This window comes from Salvelinus fontinalis, chromosome 13 (genome assembly GCF_029448725.1).
Source record: "Salvelinus fontinalis isolate EN_2023a chromosome 13, ASM2944872v1, whole genome shotgun sequence".
In the NCBI taxonomy this organism is placed as follows: domain Eukaryota; kingdom Metazoa; phylum Chordata; class Actinopteri; order Salmoniformes; family Salmonidae; genus Salvelinus; species Salvelinus fontinalis.
The window spans coordinates 1,915,377-1,932,344 of NC_074677.1; the positions used below are offsets into that span (position 1 = coordinate 1,915,377).

Genomic DNA, 16,968 nt, shown 5'->3' on the forward strand with positions numbered 1-16,968 from the left:
AGACCCTAACACCAAGACCAATCCACCCCTAACCTCACCGAGACCCTAACACCAAGACCAATCCTCCCCTAACCTCACCGAGACCCTAACACCAAGACCAATCCACCCCTAACCTCACCGAGACCCTAACACCAAGACCAATCCACCCCTAACCTCACCGAGACCCTAACACCAAGACCAATCCACCCCTAACCTCACCGAGACCCTAACACCAAGACCAATCCACACCTAACCTCACCGAGACCCTAACACCAAGACCAATCCACCCCTAACCTCACCGAGACCCTAACACCAAGACCAATCCACCCTATACGAAAACCTCTCACCCCACCAAGATAAAGCACATTGGACTCCCAAAACTCTGTCACAAACATACCTAACCTAACAGACACCTTGAGAACTTTCTGTTTGCTGTACAAGACTGCTAACTCATTTACAATCCACCCCTAACCTCACCGAGACCCTAACACCAAGACCAATCCACCCCATACTACAACCTCTCACCCCACCAAGATAACGCACATTGGAATCCCAAATAATCTCATAGCTCTTACCCTTCTCCCCATCTAGCCTGTTTTGAAGGGTCCTGACAATTCCATAAACTCCCAATCACACTCTTGACATGCCCCCTCCCCTGCCAATTCGTCACACCTGAACTCACTGTGATAATCACCTCTCCTGAACTCACTGTGATAATCACCTCTCCTGAACTCACTGTGATAATCACCTCTCCTGAACTCACTGTGATAATCACCTCTCCTGAACTCACTGTGATAATCACCTCTCCTGAACTCACTGTGATAATCACCTCTCCTGAACTCACTGTGATAATCACCTCTCCTGAACTCACTGTGATAATCACCTCTCCTGAACTCACTGTGATAATCACCTCTCCTGAACTCACTATGATAATCACCTCTCCTGCGAACGCGTCACTGTGATAATCACCTCTCCTGAACTCACTGTGATAATCACCTCTCCCGAACTCACTGTGATCATCACCTCTCCTGAACTCACTGTGATAATCACCTCTCCTGAACTCACTGTGATAATCACCTCTCCTGAACTCACTGTGATAATCACCTCTCCTGAACTCACTGTGATAATCACCTCTCCTGAACTCACTATGATAATCACCTCTCCTGCCAACGCGTCACTGTGATAATCACCTCTCTTGTACTCACTGTGATAATCACCTCTCCTGAACTCACTGTGGTAATCACCTCTCCTGAACTCACTGTGGTAATCACCTCTCCTGAACTCACTATGATAATCACTTCTCCTTAACTCACTGTGATAATCACTTCTCCTTAACTCACTGTGATAATCACCTCTCCTGAACTCACTGTGATAATCACCTCTCCTGAACTCACTGTGATAATCACCTCTCCTGAACTCACTGTGATAATCACGTCTCCTGAACTCACTGTGATAATCACCTCTCCTGAACTCACTGTGATAATCACCTCTCCTTAACTCACTGTGATAATCACCTCTCCTGAACTCACTATGATAATCACCTCTCCTGAACTCACTGTGATAATCACCTCTCCTAAACTCACTGTGATAATCACCTCTCCTGAACTCACTGTGATAATCACCTCTCCTGAACTCACTGTGATAATCACCTCTCCTGAACTCACTGTGATAATCACCTCTCCTGAACTCACTGTGATAATCACCTCTCCTGAACTCACTGTGATAATCACCTCTCCTGAACTCACTGTGATAATCACCTCTCCTGCCAACTCGTCACTGTGATAATCACCTCTCCTGAACTCACTGTGATAATCACCTCTCCTAAACTCACTGTGATAATCACCTCTCCTGAACTCACTGTGATAATCACCTCTCCTGAACTCACTGTGATAATCACCTCTCCTGAACTCACTGTGATAATCACCTCTCCTGAACTCACTGTGATAATCACGTCTCCTGAACTCACTGTGATAATCACCTCTCCTGAACTCACTGTGATAATCACCTCTCCTGAACTCACTGTGATAATCACCTCTCCTGCCAACGCGTCACTGTGATAATCACCTCTCCTGAACTCACTGTGATAATCACCTCTCCCGAACTCACTGTGATCATCACCTCTCCTGAACTCACTGTGATAATCACCTCTCCTGAACTCACTGTGATAATCACCTCTCCTGCCAACGCGTCACTGTGATAATCACCTCTCCTGAACTCACTATGATTCTCACCTCTCCTGCCAACTCGTCACTGTGATAATCACCTCTCCTGAACTCACTGTGATAATCACCTCTCCTGAACTCACTGTGATAATCACCTCTCATTAACTCACTGTGATAATCACCTCTCCTGAACTCACTGTGATAATCACCTCTCCTGAACTCACTGTGATAATCACCTCTCCTGAACTCACTGTGATAATCACCTCTCCTGCCAACTCGTCACTGTGATAATCACCTCTCCTGTATTGTATACCCACCTTAAAGGACAACTTGGTCTGCTTGTTTTAGTCAACAACAAAACTACATTTAAGAAAAGTACAACATATCTAAATATTATTTTTCAATACTGCCTGCATCTCACTACAGAGAAAAACTTAACATTGTAAGGCTTCTCTCATGCGTAGCGGCAGGTAGCCTAGTGGTTAGAGCAGTTAGCCTAGTGGTTAGAGCAGTTAGCCTAGTGGTTAGAGCAGGTAGACTAGTGGTTAGAGCAGGTAGCCTAGTGGTTAGAGCAGGTAGCCTAGTGGTTAGAGCAGGTAGCCTAGTGGTTAGAGCAGGTAGCCTAGTGGTTAGAGCAGGTAGCCTAGTGGTTAGAGCAGGTAGCCTAGTGGTTAGAAACAGGTAGTCTAGTGGTTAGAGCAGGTAGCCTAGTGGTTAGAGCAGGAAGCCTAGTGGTTAGAGCAGGTAGCCTAGTGGTTAGAGCAGGTAGACTAGTGGTTAGAGCAGGTAGCATAGAGGTTAGAGCAGGTAGCCTGGTGGTTAGAGCAGGTAGCCTAGTGGTTAGAGCAGGTAGCCTAGTGGTTAGAGCAGGTAGCCTAGTGGTTAGAGCAGGTAGCATATAGGTTAGAGCAGGTAGCCTAGTGGTTAGAGCAGGTAGCCTAGTGGATAGAGCAGGTAGCCTAGTGGTTAGAGCAGGTAGCCTAGTGGTTAGAGCAGGTAGCCTAGTGGTTAGAGCAGGTAGCCTAGTGGTTAGAGCAGGTAGCCTAGTGGTTAGAGCAGGTAGCCTAGTGGTTAGAGCAGGTAGCCTAGTGGTTAGGGCAGGTAACCTAGTGGTTAGAGTAGGGAGCCTAGTGGTTAGAGTAGGGAGCCTAGTGGTTAGAGCAGGTAGCCTAGTGGTTAGAGCAGGTAGCCTAGTGGTTAGAGCAGGTAGCCTAGTGGTTAGAGCAGGTAGCCTAGTGGTTAGAGCAGGTAGCCTAGTGGTTAGGGCAGGTAACCTAGTGGTTAGAGCAGGTAGCCTAGAGGTTAGAGCAGGTAGCCTAGTGGTTAGAGCGTTGGACTAGTAACCGAAAGGATGCAAGATCTAATCCCTGAGCTGACAATGTAAAAATATGTCGTTCTGCCCCTGAACAAGGCAGTTCTTAGACCGTCTGTTCCTAGACCGTCATTGAAAATAAGATAAATAAATAAATAAATATGTTCTTAACTGACTTGACCAGTTAAATTAAGGTTAAATAAAATGCCCCTCATGAATGAGTGCTAACGACCGGAGCATTAAGCTAGCCAAGACCAACAACACAAACAAACAGACTATACAACTACAAGTAGTGAGTAGAGATACTAACAGACTATACAACTACAAGTAGTGAGTGGAGTTACTAACAGACTATACAAGTAGTGAGGAGTTACTAACAGACTATACAACTACAAGTAGTGAGTGGAGTTACTAACAGACTATACAACTACAAGTAGTGAGTGGAGTAACTAACAGACTATACAACTACAAGTAGTGAGTGGAGTTACTAACAGACTATACAAGTAGTGAGTGGAGTTACTAACAGACTATACAACTACAAGTAGTGAGGAGTTACTAACAGACTATACAACTACAAGTAGTGAGGAGTTACTAACAGACTATACAACTACAAGTAGTGAGTGGAGTTACTAACAGACTATACAATTACAAGTAGTGAGTGGAGTTACTAACAGACTATACAAGTAGTGAGTAGAGTTACTAACAGACTATACAAGTAGTGAGTAGAGTTACTAACAGACTATACAACTACAAGTAGTGAGGAGTTACTAACAGACTATACAGCTACAAGTAGTGAGTAGAGTTACTAACAGACTATGCAGCTACAAGTAGTGAGGAGTTACTAACAGACTATACAACTACAAGTAGTGAGGAGTTACTAACAGACTATACAACTACAAGTAGTGAGTGGAGTTACTAACAGACTATACAACTACAAGTAGTGAGGAGTTACTAACAGACTATACAACTACAAGTAGTGAGTGGAGTTACTAACAGACTATACAACTACAAGTAGTGAGGAGTTACTAACATACTATACAGCTACAAGTAGTGAGGGGAGTTACTAACAGACCATACAACTACAAGTAGTGAGTGGAGTTACTAACAGACTATACAACTACTAGTAGTGAGTGGAGTTACTAACAGACTATACAAGTAGTGAGTGGAGTTACTAACATACTATACAGCTACAAGTAGTGAGGGGAGTTACTAACAGACCATACAACTACAAGTAGTGAGTGGAGTTACTAACAGACTATACAACTACTAGTAGTGAGTGGAGTTACTAACAGACTATACAAGTAGTGAGTGGAGTTACTAACAGACTATACAACTACAAGTAGTGAGTGGAGTTACTAACAGACTATACAACTACAAGTAGTGAGTGGAGTTACTAACAGACTATACAACTACAAGTAGTGAGTGGAGTTACTAACAGACTATACAGCTACAAGTAGTGAGTGGAGTTACTAACAGACTATACAACTACAAGTAGTGAGAGGAGTTACTAACAGACTATACAGCTACAAGTAGTGAGTGGAGTTACTAACAGACTATACAAGTAGTTAGTGGAGTTACTAACAGACTATACAAGTACAAGTAGTGAGAAGAGATACTAACAGACTATACAAGTACAAGTAGTGAGTGGAGTTACTAACAGACTATACAAGTAGTGAGTAGAGTTACTAACAGACTATACAAGTACAAGTAGTGAGAAGAGATACTAACAGACTATACAAGTACAAGTAGTGAGTGGAGTTACTAACAGACTATACAAGTAGTGAGTGGAGTTACTAACAGACTATACAACTACAAGTAGTGAGTGGAGTTACTAACAGACTATACAACTACAAGTAGTGAGTGGAGTTACTAACAGACTATACAACTACAAGTAGTGAGTGGAGTTACTAACAGACTATACAAGTACAAGTAGTGAGGAGTTACTAACAGACTATACAACTACAAGTAGTGAGTGGAGTTACTAACAGACTATACAACTACAAGTAGTGAGTGGAGTTACTAACAGACTATACAACTACAAGTAGTGAGTAGAGTTACTAACAGACTATACAACTACAAGTAGTGAGTGGAGATACTAACAGACTATACAACTGCAAGTAGTGAGTGGAGTTACTAACAGACTCTACAACTACAAGTAGTGAGTGGAGTTACTAACAGACTATACAAGTAGTGAGGAGTTACTAACAGACTATACAGCTACAAGTAGTGAGTGGAGTTACTAACAGACTATACAACTACAAGTAGTGAGGAGTTACTAACAGACTATACAGCTACAAGTAGTGAGTGGAGTTACTAACAGACTCTACAACTACAAGTAGTGAGTGGAGTTACTAACAGACTATACAAGTAGTGAGTGGAGTTACTAACAGACTATACAACTACAAGTAGTGAGGAGTTACTAACAGACAATACAACTACAAGTAGTGAGGAGTTACCAACAGACTATACAACTACAAGTAGTGAGTGGAGTTACTAACAGACTCTACAACTACAAGTAGTTAGGGGTTACTAACAGACTATACAACTACAAGTAGTGAGGAGTTACCAACAGACTATACAACTACAAGTAGTGAGTGGAGTTACTAACAGACTCTACAACTACAAGTAGTGAGGGGTTACTAACAGACTATACAACTACAAGTAGTGAGTAGAGTTACTAACAGACTATACAAGTAGTGAGGAGTTACTAACAGACTATACAACTACAAGTAGTGAGTGGAGTTACTAACAGACTATACAACTACAAGTAGTGAGTGGAGTTACTAACAGACTATACAACTACAAGTAGTGAGTGGAGTTACTAACAGACTATACAACTACAAGTAGTGAGTGGAGTTACTAACAGACTATACAGCTACAAGTAGTGAGTGGAGTTACTAACAGACTATACAAGTAGTGAGTGGAGTTACTAACAGACTATACAACTACAAGTAGTGAGTGGAGATACTAACAGACTATACAACTACAAGTAGTGAGGAGTTACTAACAGACTATACAACTACAAGTAGTGAGAAGTTACTAACAGACTATACAACTACAAGTAGTGAGTGGAGATACTAACAGACTATACAACTACAAGTAGTGATTGGAGTTACTAACAGACTATACAGCTACAAGTAGTGAGTGGAGATACTAACAGACTATACAACTACAAGTAGTGAGGAGTTACTAACAGACTATACAACTACAAGTAGTGAGGAGTTACTAACTGACTTGACAACTACAAGTAGTGAGTGGAGTTATTAACAGACTATACAACTACAAGTAGTGGGTGGGGTTACTAACAGACTATACAACTACAAATAGTGAGTGGAGTTACTAACAGACTATACAAGTAGTGAGGAGTTACTAACAGACTATACAGCTACAAGTAGTGAGTGGAGTTACTAACAGACTCTACAACTACAAGTAGTGAGTGGAGTTACTAACAGACTATACAAGTAGTGAGGAGTTACTAACAGACTATACAGCTACAAGTAGTGAGTGGAGTTACTAACAGACTATACAACTACAAGTAGTGAGGAGTTACTAACAGACTATACAGCTACAAGTAGTGAGTGGAGTTACTAACAGACTCTACAACTACAAGTAATGAGTGGAGTTACTAACAGACTATACAAGTAGTGAGTGGAGTTACTAACAGACTATACAACTACAAGTAGTGAGGAGTTACTAACAGACAATACAACTACAAGTAGTGAGGAGTTACCAACAGACTATACAACTACAAGTAGTGAGTGGAGTTACTAACAGACTCTACAACTACAAGTAGTTAGGGGTTACTAACAGACTATACAACTACAAGTAGTGAGGAGTTACCAACAGACTATACAAATACAAGTAGTGAGTGGAGTTACTAACAGACTCTACAACTACAAGTAGTGAGGGGTTACTAACAGACTATACAACTACAAGTAGTGAGTAGAGTTACTAACAGACTATACAAGTAGTGAGGAGTTACTAACAGACTATACAACTACAAGTAGTGAGTGGAGTTACTAACAGACTATACAACTACAAGTAGTGAGGAGTTACTAACATACTATACAGCTACAAGTAGTGAGTGGAGTTACTAACAGACTATACAACTACAAGTAGTGAGTGGAGTTACTAACAGACTATACAACTACAAGTAGTGAGTGGAGTTACTAACAGACTATACAGCTACAAGTAGTGAGTGGAGTTACTAACAGACTATACAAGTAGTGAGTGGAGTTACTAACAGACTATACAACTACAAGTAGTGAGTGGAGATACTAACAGACTATACAACTACAAGTAGTGAGGAGTTACTAACAGACTATACAACTACAAGTAGTGAGAAGTTACTAACAGACTATACAACTACAAGTAGTGAGTGGAGATACTAACAGACTATACAACTACAAGTAGTGAGTGGAGTTACTAACAGACTATACAACTACAAGTAGTGAGTGGAGTTACTAACAGACTATACAACTACAAGTAGTGAGGAGTTACTAACATACTATACAGCTACAAGTAGTGAGTGGAGTTACTAACAGACTATACAACTACAAGTAGTGAGTGGAGTTACTAACAGACTATACAACTACAAGTAGTGAGTGGAGTTACTAACAGACTATACAGCTACAAGTAGTGAGTGGAGTTACTAACAGACTATACAAGTAGTGAGTGGAGTTACTAACAGACTATACAACTACAAGTAGTGAGTGGAGATACTAACAGACTATACAACTACAAGTAGTGAGGAGTTACTAACAGACTATACAACTACAAGTAGTGAGAAGTTACTAACAGACTATACAACTACAAGTAGTGAGTGGAGATACTAACAGACTATACAACTACAAGTAGTGATTGGAGTTACTAACAGGCTATACAGCTACAAGTAGTGAGTGGAGATACTAACAGACTATACAACTACAAGTAGTGAGGAGTTACTAACAGACTATACAACTACAAGTAGTGAGGAGTTACTAACTGACTTGACAACTACAAGTAGTGAGTGGAGTTATTAACAGACTATACAACTACAAGTAGTGGGTGGGGTTACTAACAGACTATACAACTACAAGTAGTGAGGAGTTACTAACAGACTATACAGCTACAAGTAGTGAGTGGAGTTACTAACAGACTCTACAACTACAAGTAGTGAGTGGAGTTACTAACAGACTATACAAGTAGTGAGTGGAGTTACTAACAGACTATACAACTACAAGTAGTGAGGAGTTACTAACAGACAATACAACTACAAGTAGTGAGGAGTTACCAACAGACTATACAACTACAAGTAGTGAGTGGAGTTACTAACAGACTCTACAACTACAAGTAGTTAGGGGTTACTAACAGACTATACAACTACAAGTAGTGAGGAGTTACCAACAGACTATACAACTACAAGTAGTGAGTGGAGTTACTAACAGACTCTACAACTACAAGTAGTGAGGGGTTACTAACAGACTATACAACTACAAGTAGTGAGTAGAGTTACTAACAGACTATACAAGTAGTGAGGAGTTACTAACAGACTATACAACTACAAGTAGTGAGTGGAGTTACTAACAGACTATACAACTACAAGTAGTGAGTGGAGTTACTAACAGACTATACAACTACAAGTAGTGAGTGGAGTTACTAACAGACTATACAACTACAAGTAGTGAGTGGAGTTACTAACAGACTATACAGCTACAAGTAGTGAGTGGAGTTACTAACAGACTATACAAGTAGTGAGTGGAGTTACTAACAGACTATACAACTACAAGTAGTGAGTGGAGATACTAACAGACTATACAACTACAAGTAGTGAGGAGTTACTAACAGACTATACAACTACAAGTAGTGAGAAGTTACTAACAGACTATACAACTACAAGTAGTGAGTGGAGATACTAACAGACTATACAACTACAAGTAGTGATTGGAGTTACTAACAGACTATACAGCTACAAGTAGTGAGTGGAGATACTAACAGACTATACAACTACAAGTAGTGAGGAGTTACTAACAGACTATACAACTACAAGTAGTGAGGAGTTACTAACTGACTTGACAACTACAAGTAGTGAGTGGAGTTATTAACAGACTATACAACTACAAGTAGTGGGTGGGGTTACTAACAGACTATACAACTACAAGTAGTGAGTGGAGTTACTAACAGACTCTACAACTACAAGTAGTGAGTGGAGTTACTAACAGACTATACAAGTAGTGAGGAGTTACTAACAGACTATACAGCTACAAGTAGTGAGTGGAGTTACTAACAGACTATACAACTACAAGTAGTGAGGAGTTACTAACAGACTATACAGCTACAAGTAGTGAGTGGAGTTACTAACAGACTCTACAACTACAAGTAATGAGTGGAGTTACTAACAGACTATACAAGTAGTGAGTGGAGTTACTAACAGACTATACAACTACAAGTAGTGAGGAGTTACTAACAGACAATACAACTACAAGTAGTGAGGAGTTACCAACAGACTATACAACTACAAGTAGTGAGTGGAGTTACTAACAGACTCTACAACTACAAGTAGTTAGGGGTTACTAACAGACTATACAACTACAAGTAGTGAGGAGTTACCAACAGACTATACAAATACAAGTAGTGAGTGGAGTTACTAACAGACTCTACAACTACAAGTAGTGAGGGGTTACTAACAGACTATACAACTACAAGTAGTGAGTAGAGTTACTAACAGACTATACAAGTAGTGAGGAGTTACTAACAGACTATACAACTACAAGTAGTGAGTGGAGTTACTAACAGACTATACAACTACAAGTAGTGAGTGGAGTTACTAACAGACTATACAACTACAAGTAGTGAGTGGAGTTACTAACAGACTATACAACTACAAGTAGTGAGTGGAGTTACTAACAGACTATACAGCTACAAGTAGTGAGTGGAGTTACTAACAGACTATACAAGTAGTGAGTGGAGTTACTAACAGACTATACAACTACAAGTAGTGAGTGGAGATACTAACAGACTATACAACTACAAGTAGTGAGGAGTTACTAACAGACTATACAACTACAAGTAGTGAGAAGTTACTAACAGACTATACAACTACAAGTAGTGAGTGGAGATACTAACAGACTATACAACTACAAGTAGTGAGTGGAGATACTAACAGACTATACAACTACAAGTAGTGAGGAGTTACTAACAGACTATACAACTACAAGTAGTGAGGAGTTACTAACTGACTTGACAACTACAAGTAGTGAGTGGAGTTATTAACAGACTATACAACTACAAGTAGTGAGTGGGGTTACTAACAGACTATACAACTACAAGTAGTGAGTGGAGTTACAAACAGACTATACAACTACAAGTAGTGAGTAGAGTTACTAACAGACTATACAACTACAAGTAGTGAGTAGAGTTACTAACAGACTATACAACTACAAGTAGTGAGTGGAGTTACTAACAGACTATACAACTACAAGTAGTGAGTAGAGTTACTAACAGACTATACAACTACAAGTAGTGAGGAGTTACTAACAGACTATACAACTACAAGTAGTGAGGAGTTACTAACAGACTATACAAGTAGTGAGTGGAGTTACTAACAGACTATACAACTACAAGTAGTGAGTGGAGTAACTAACAGACTATACAACTACAAGTAGTGAGTGGAGTTACTAACAGACTATACAACTACAAGTAGTGAGTGGAGTTACTAACAGACTATACAATTACAAGTAGTGAGTGGAGTTACTAACAGACTATACAAGTAGTGAGTAGAGTTACTAACAGACTATACAAGTAGTGAGTAGAGTTACTAACAGACTATACAACTACAAGTAGTGAGGAGTTACTAACAGACTATACAGCTACAAGTAGTGAGTAGAGTTACTAACAGACTATACAGCTACAAGTAGTGAGGAGTTACTAACAGACTATACAACTACAAGTAGTGAGGAGTTACTAACAGACTATACAACTACAAGTAGTGAGTGGAGTTACTAACAGACTATACAACTACAAGTAGTGAGGAGTTACTAACAGACTATACAACTACAAGTAGTGAGTGGAGTTACTAACAGACTATACAACTACAAGTAGTGAGGAGTTACTAACATACTATACAGCTACAAGTAGTGAGGGGAGTTACTAACAGACCATACAACTACAAGTAGTGAGTGGAGTTACTAACAGACTATACAACTACTAGTAGTGAGTGGAGTTACTAACAGACTATACAAGTAGTGAGTGGAGTTACTAACATACTATACAGCTACAAGTAGTGAGGGGAGTTACTAACAGACCATACAACTACAAGTAGTGAGTGGAGTTACTAACAGACTATACAACTACTAGTAGTGAGTGGAGTTACTAACAGACTATACAAGTAGTGAGTGGAGTTACTAACAGACTATACAACTACAAGTAGTGAGTGGAGTTACTAACAGACTATACAACTACAAGTAGTGAGGAGATACTAACAGACTATACAACTACAAGTAGTGAGTGGAGTTACTAACAGACTATACAACTACAAGTAGTGAGTGGAGTTACTAACAGACTATACAACTACAAGTAGTGAGTGGAGTTACTAACAGACTATACAGCTACAAGTAGTGAGTGGAGTTACTAACAGACTATACAACTACAAGTAGTGAGAGGAGTTACTAACAGACTATACAGCTACAAGTAGTGAGTGGAGTTACTAACAGACTATACAAGTAGTGAGTGGAGTTACTAACAGACTATACAAGTACAAGTAGTGAGAAGAGATACTAACAGACTATACAAGTACAAGTAGTGAGTGGAGTTACTAACAGACTATACAACTACAAGTAGTGAGTGGAGTTACTAACAGACTATACAAGTACAAGTAGTGAGGAGTTACTAACAGACTATACAACTACAAGTAGTGAGTGGAGTTACTAACAGACTATACAACTACAAGTAGTGAGTGGAGTTACTAACAGACTATACAACTACAAGTAGTGAGTAGAGTTACTAACAGACTATACAACTACAAGTAGTGAGTGGAGATACTAACAGACTATACAACTGCAAGTAGTGAGTGGAGTTACTAACAGACTCTACAACTACAAGTAGTGAGTGGAGTTACTAACAGACTATACAAGTAGTGAGGAGTTACTAACAGACTATACAGCTACAAGTAGTGAGTGGAGTTACTAACAGACTATACAACTACAAGTAGTGAGGAGTTACTAACAGACTATACAGCTACAAGTAGTGAGTGGAGTTACTAACAGACTCTACAACTACAAGTAGTGAGTGGAGTTACTAACAGACTATACAAGTAGTGAGTGGAGTTACTAACAGACTATACAACTACAAGTAGTGAGGAGTTACTAACAGACAATACAACTACAAGTAGTGAGGAGTTACCAACAGACTATACAACTACAAGTAGTGAGTGGAGTTACTAACAGACTCTACAACTACAAGTAGTTAGGGGTTACTAACAGACTATACAACTACAAGTAGTGAGGAGTTACCAACAGACTATACAACTACAAGTAGTGAGTGGAGTTACTAACAGACTCTACAACTACAAGTAGTGAGGGGTTACTAACAGACTATACAACTACAAGTAGTGAGTAGAGTTACTAACAGACTATACAAGTAGTGAGGAGTTACTAACAGACTATACAACTACAAGTAGTGAGTGGAGTTACTAACAGACTATACAACTACAAGTAGTGAGGAGTTACTAACATACTATACAGCTACAAGTAGTGAGTGGAGTTACTAACAGACTATACAACTACAAGTAGTGAGTGGAGTTACTAACAGACTATACAACTACAAGTAGTGAGTGGAGTTACTAACAGACTATACAGCTACAAGTAGTGAGTGGAGTTACTAACAGACTATACAAGTAGTGAGTGGAGTTACTAACAGACTATACAACTACAAGTAGTGAGTGGAGATACTAACAGACTATACAACTACAAGTAGTGAGGAGTTACTAACAGACTATACAACTACAAGTAGTGAGAAGTTACTAACAGACTATACAACTACAAGTAGTGAGTGGAGATACTAACAGACTATACAACTACAAGTAGTGATTGGAGTTACTAACAGGCTATACAGCTACAAGTAGTGAGTGGAGATACTAACAGACTATACAACTACAAGTAGTGAGGAGTTACTAACAGACTATACAACTACAAGTAGTGAGGAGTTACTAACTGACTTGACAACTACAAGTAGTGAGTGGAGTTATTAACAGACTATACAACTACAAGTAGTGGGTGGGGTTACTAACAGACTATACAACTACAAATAGTGAGTGGAGTTACTAACAGACTATACAAGTAGTGAGGAGTTACTAACAGACTATACAGCTACAAGTAGTGAGTGGAGTTACTAACAGACTCTACAACTACAAGTAGTGAGTGGAGTTACTAACAGACTATACAAGTAGTGAGGAGTTACTAACAGACTATACAGCTACAAGTAGTGAGTGGAGTTACTAACAGACTATACAACTACAAGTAGTGAGGAGTTACTAACAGACTATACAGCTACAAGTAGTGAGTGGAGTTACTAACAGACTCTACAACTACAAGTAGTGAGTGGAGTTACTAACAGACTATACAAGTAGTGAGTGGAGTTACTAACAGACTATACAACTACAAGTAGTGAGGAGTTACTAACAGACAATACAACTACAAGTAGTGAGGAGTTACAAAACAGACTATACAACTACAAGTAGTGAGTGGAGTTACTAACAGACTCTACAACTACAAGTAGTTAGGGGTTACTAACAGACTATACAACTACAAGTAGTGAGGAGTTACCAACAGACTATACAAATACAAGTAGTGAGTGGAGTTACTAACAGACTCTACAACTACAAGTAGTGAGGGGTTACTAACAGACTATACAACTACAAGTAGTGAGTAGAGTTACTAACAGACTATACAAGTAGTGAGGAGTTACTAACAGACTATACAACTACAAGTAGTGAGTGGAGTTAGTAACAGACTATACAACTACAAGTAGTGAGTGGAGTTACTAACAGACTATACAACTACAAGTAGTGAGTGGAGTTACTAACAGACTATACAACTACAAGTAGTGAGTGGAGTTACTAACAGACTATACAGCTACAAGTAGTGAGTGGAGTTACTAACAGACTATACAAGTAGTGAGTGGAGTTACTAACAGACTATACAACTACAAGTAGTGAGTGGAGATACTAACAGACTATACAACTACAAGTAGTGAGGAGTTACTAACAGACTATACAACTACAAGTAGTGAGAAGTTACTAACAGACTATACAACTACAAGTAGTGAGTGGAGATACTAACAGACTATACAACTACAAGTAGTGAGTGGAGATACTAACAGACTATACAACTACAAGTAGTGAGGAGTTACTAACAGACTATACAACTACAAGTAGTGAGGAGTTACTAACTGACTTGACAACTACAAGTAGTGAGTGGAGTTATTAACAGACTATACAACTACAAGTAGTGAGTGGGGTTACTAACAGACTATACAACTACAAGTAGTGAGTGGAGTTACAAACAGACTATACAACTACAAGTAGTGAGTAGAGTTACTAACAGACTATACAACTACAAGTAGTGAGTAGAGTTACTAACAGACTATACAACTACAAGTAGTGAGTGGAGTTACTAACAGACTATACAACTACAAGTAGTGAGTAGAGTTACTAACAGACTATACAACTACAAGTAGTGAGGAGTTACTAACAGACTATACAACTACAAGTAGTGAGGAGTTACTAACAGACTATACAAGTAGTGAGTGGAGTTACTAACAGACTATACAACTACAAGTAGTGAGTGGAGTAACTAACAGACTATACAACTACAAGTAGTGAGTGGAGTTACTAACAGACTATACAACTACAAGTAGTGAGTGGAGTTACTAACAGACTATACAATTACAAGTAGTGAGTGGAGTTACTAACAGACTATACAAGTAGTGAGTAGAGTTACTAACAGACTATACAAGTAGTGAGTAGAGTTACTAACAGACTATACAACTACAAGTAGTGAGGAGTTACTAACAGACTATACAGCTACAAGTAGTGAGTAGAGTTACTAACAGACTATACAGCTACAAGTAGTGAGGAGTTACTAACAGACTATACAACTACAAGTAGTGAGGAGTTACTAACAGACTATACAACTACAAGTAGTGAGTGGAGTTACTAACAGACTATACAACTACAAGTAGTGAGGAGTTACTAACAGACTATACAACTACAAGTAGTGAGTGGAGTTACTAACAGACTATACAACTACAAGTAGTGAGGAGTTACTAACATACTATACAGCTACAAGTAGTGAGGGGAGTTACTAACAGACCATACAACTACAAGTAGTGAGTGGAGTTACTAACAGACTATACAACTACTAGTAGTGAGTGGAGTTACTAACAGACTATACAAGTAGTGAGTGGAGTTACTAACATACTATACAGCTACAAGTAGTGAGGGGAGTTACTAACAGACCATACAACTACAAGTAGTGAGTGGAGTTACTAACAGACTATACAACTACTAGTAGTGAGTGGAGTTACTAACAGACTATACAAGTAGTGAGTGGAGTTACTAACAGACTATACAACTACAAGTAGTGAGTGGAGTTACTAACAGACTATACAACTACAAGTAGTGAGTGGAGTTACTAACAGACTATACAACTACAAGTAGTGAGTGGAGTTACTAACAGACTATACAGCTACAAGTAGTGAGTGGAGTTACTAACAGACTATACAACTACAAGTAGTGAGAGGAGTTACTAACAGACTATACAGCTACAAGTAGTGAGTGGAGTTACTAACAGACTATACAAGTAGTGAGTGGAGTTACTAACAGACTATACAAGTACAAGTAGTGAGAAGAGATACTAACAGACTATACAAGTACAAGTAGTGAGTGGAGTTACTAACAGACTATACAACTACAAGTAGTGAGTGGAGTTACTAACAGACTATACAAGTACAAGTAGTGAGGAGTTACTAACAGACTATACAACTACAAGTAGTGAGTGGAGTTACTAACAGACTATACAACTACAAGTAGTGAGTGGAGTTACTAACAGACTATACAACTACAAGTAGTGAGTAGAGTTACTAACAGACTATACAACTACAAGTAGTGAGTGGAGATACTAACAGACTATACAACTGCAAGTAGTGAGTGGAGTTACTAACAGACTCTACAACTACAAGTAGTGAGTGGAGTTACTAACAGACTATACAAGTAGTGAGGAGTTACTAACAGACTATACAGCTACAAGTAGTGAGTGGAGTTACTAACAGACTATACAACTACAAGTAGTGAGGAGTTACTAACAGACTATACAGCTACAAGTAGTGAGTGGAGTTACTAACAGACTCTACAACTACAAGTAGTGAGTGGAGTTACTAACAGACTATACAAGTAGTGAGTGGAGTTACTAACAGACTATACAACTACAAGTAGTGAGGAGTTACTAACAGACAATACAACTACAAGTAGTGAGGAGTTAC

The 16,968-nt window shown here is 39.2% G+C and overlaps 1 protein-coding gene across 3 annotated transcripts in view; it reads left to right on the top strand.

The window, feature by feature from the left end:
• Positions 1–16,968, top strand: part of LOC129867903 (high affinity cationic amino acid transporter 1-like) — a 77,947-nt gene that overhangs the window by 53,021 nt on the left and 7,958 nt on the right. The gene's annotated exons all lie outside the window — the stretch shown is intronic.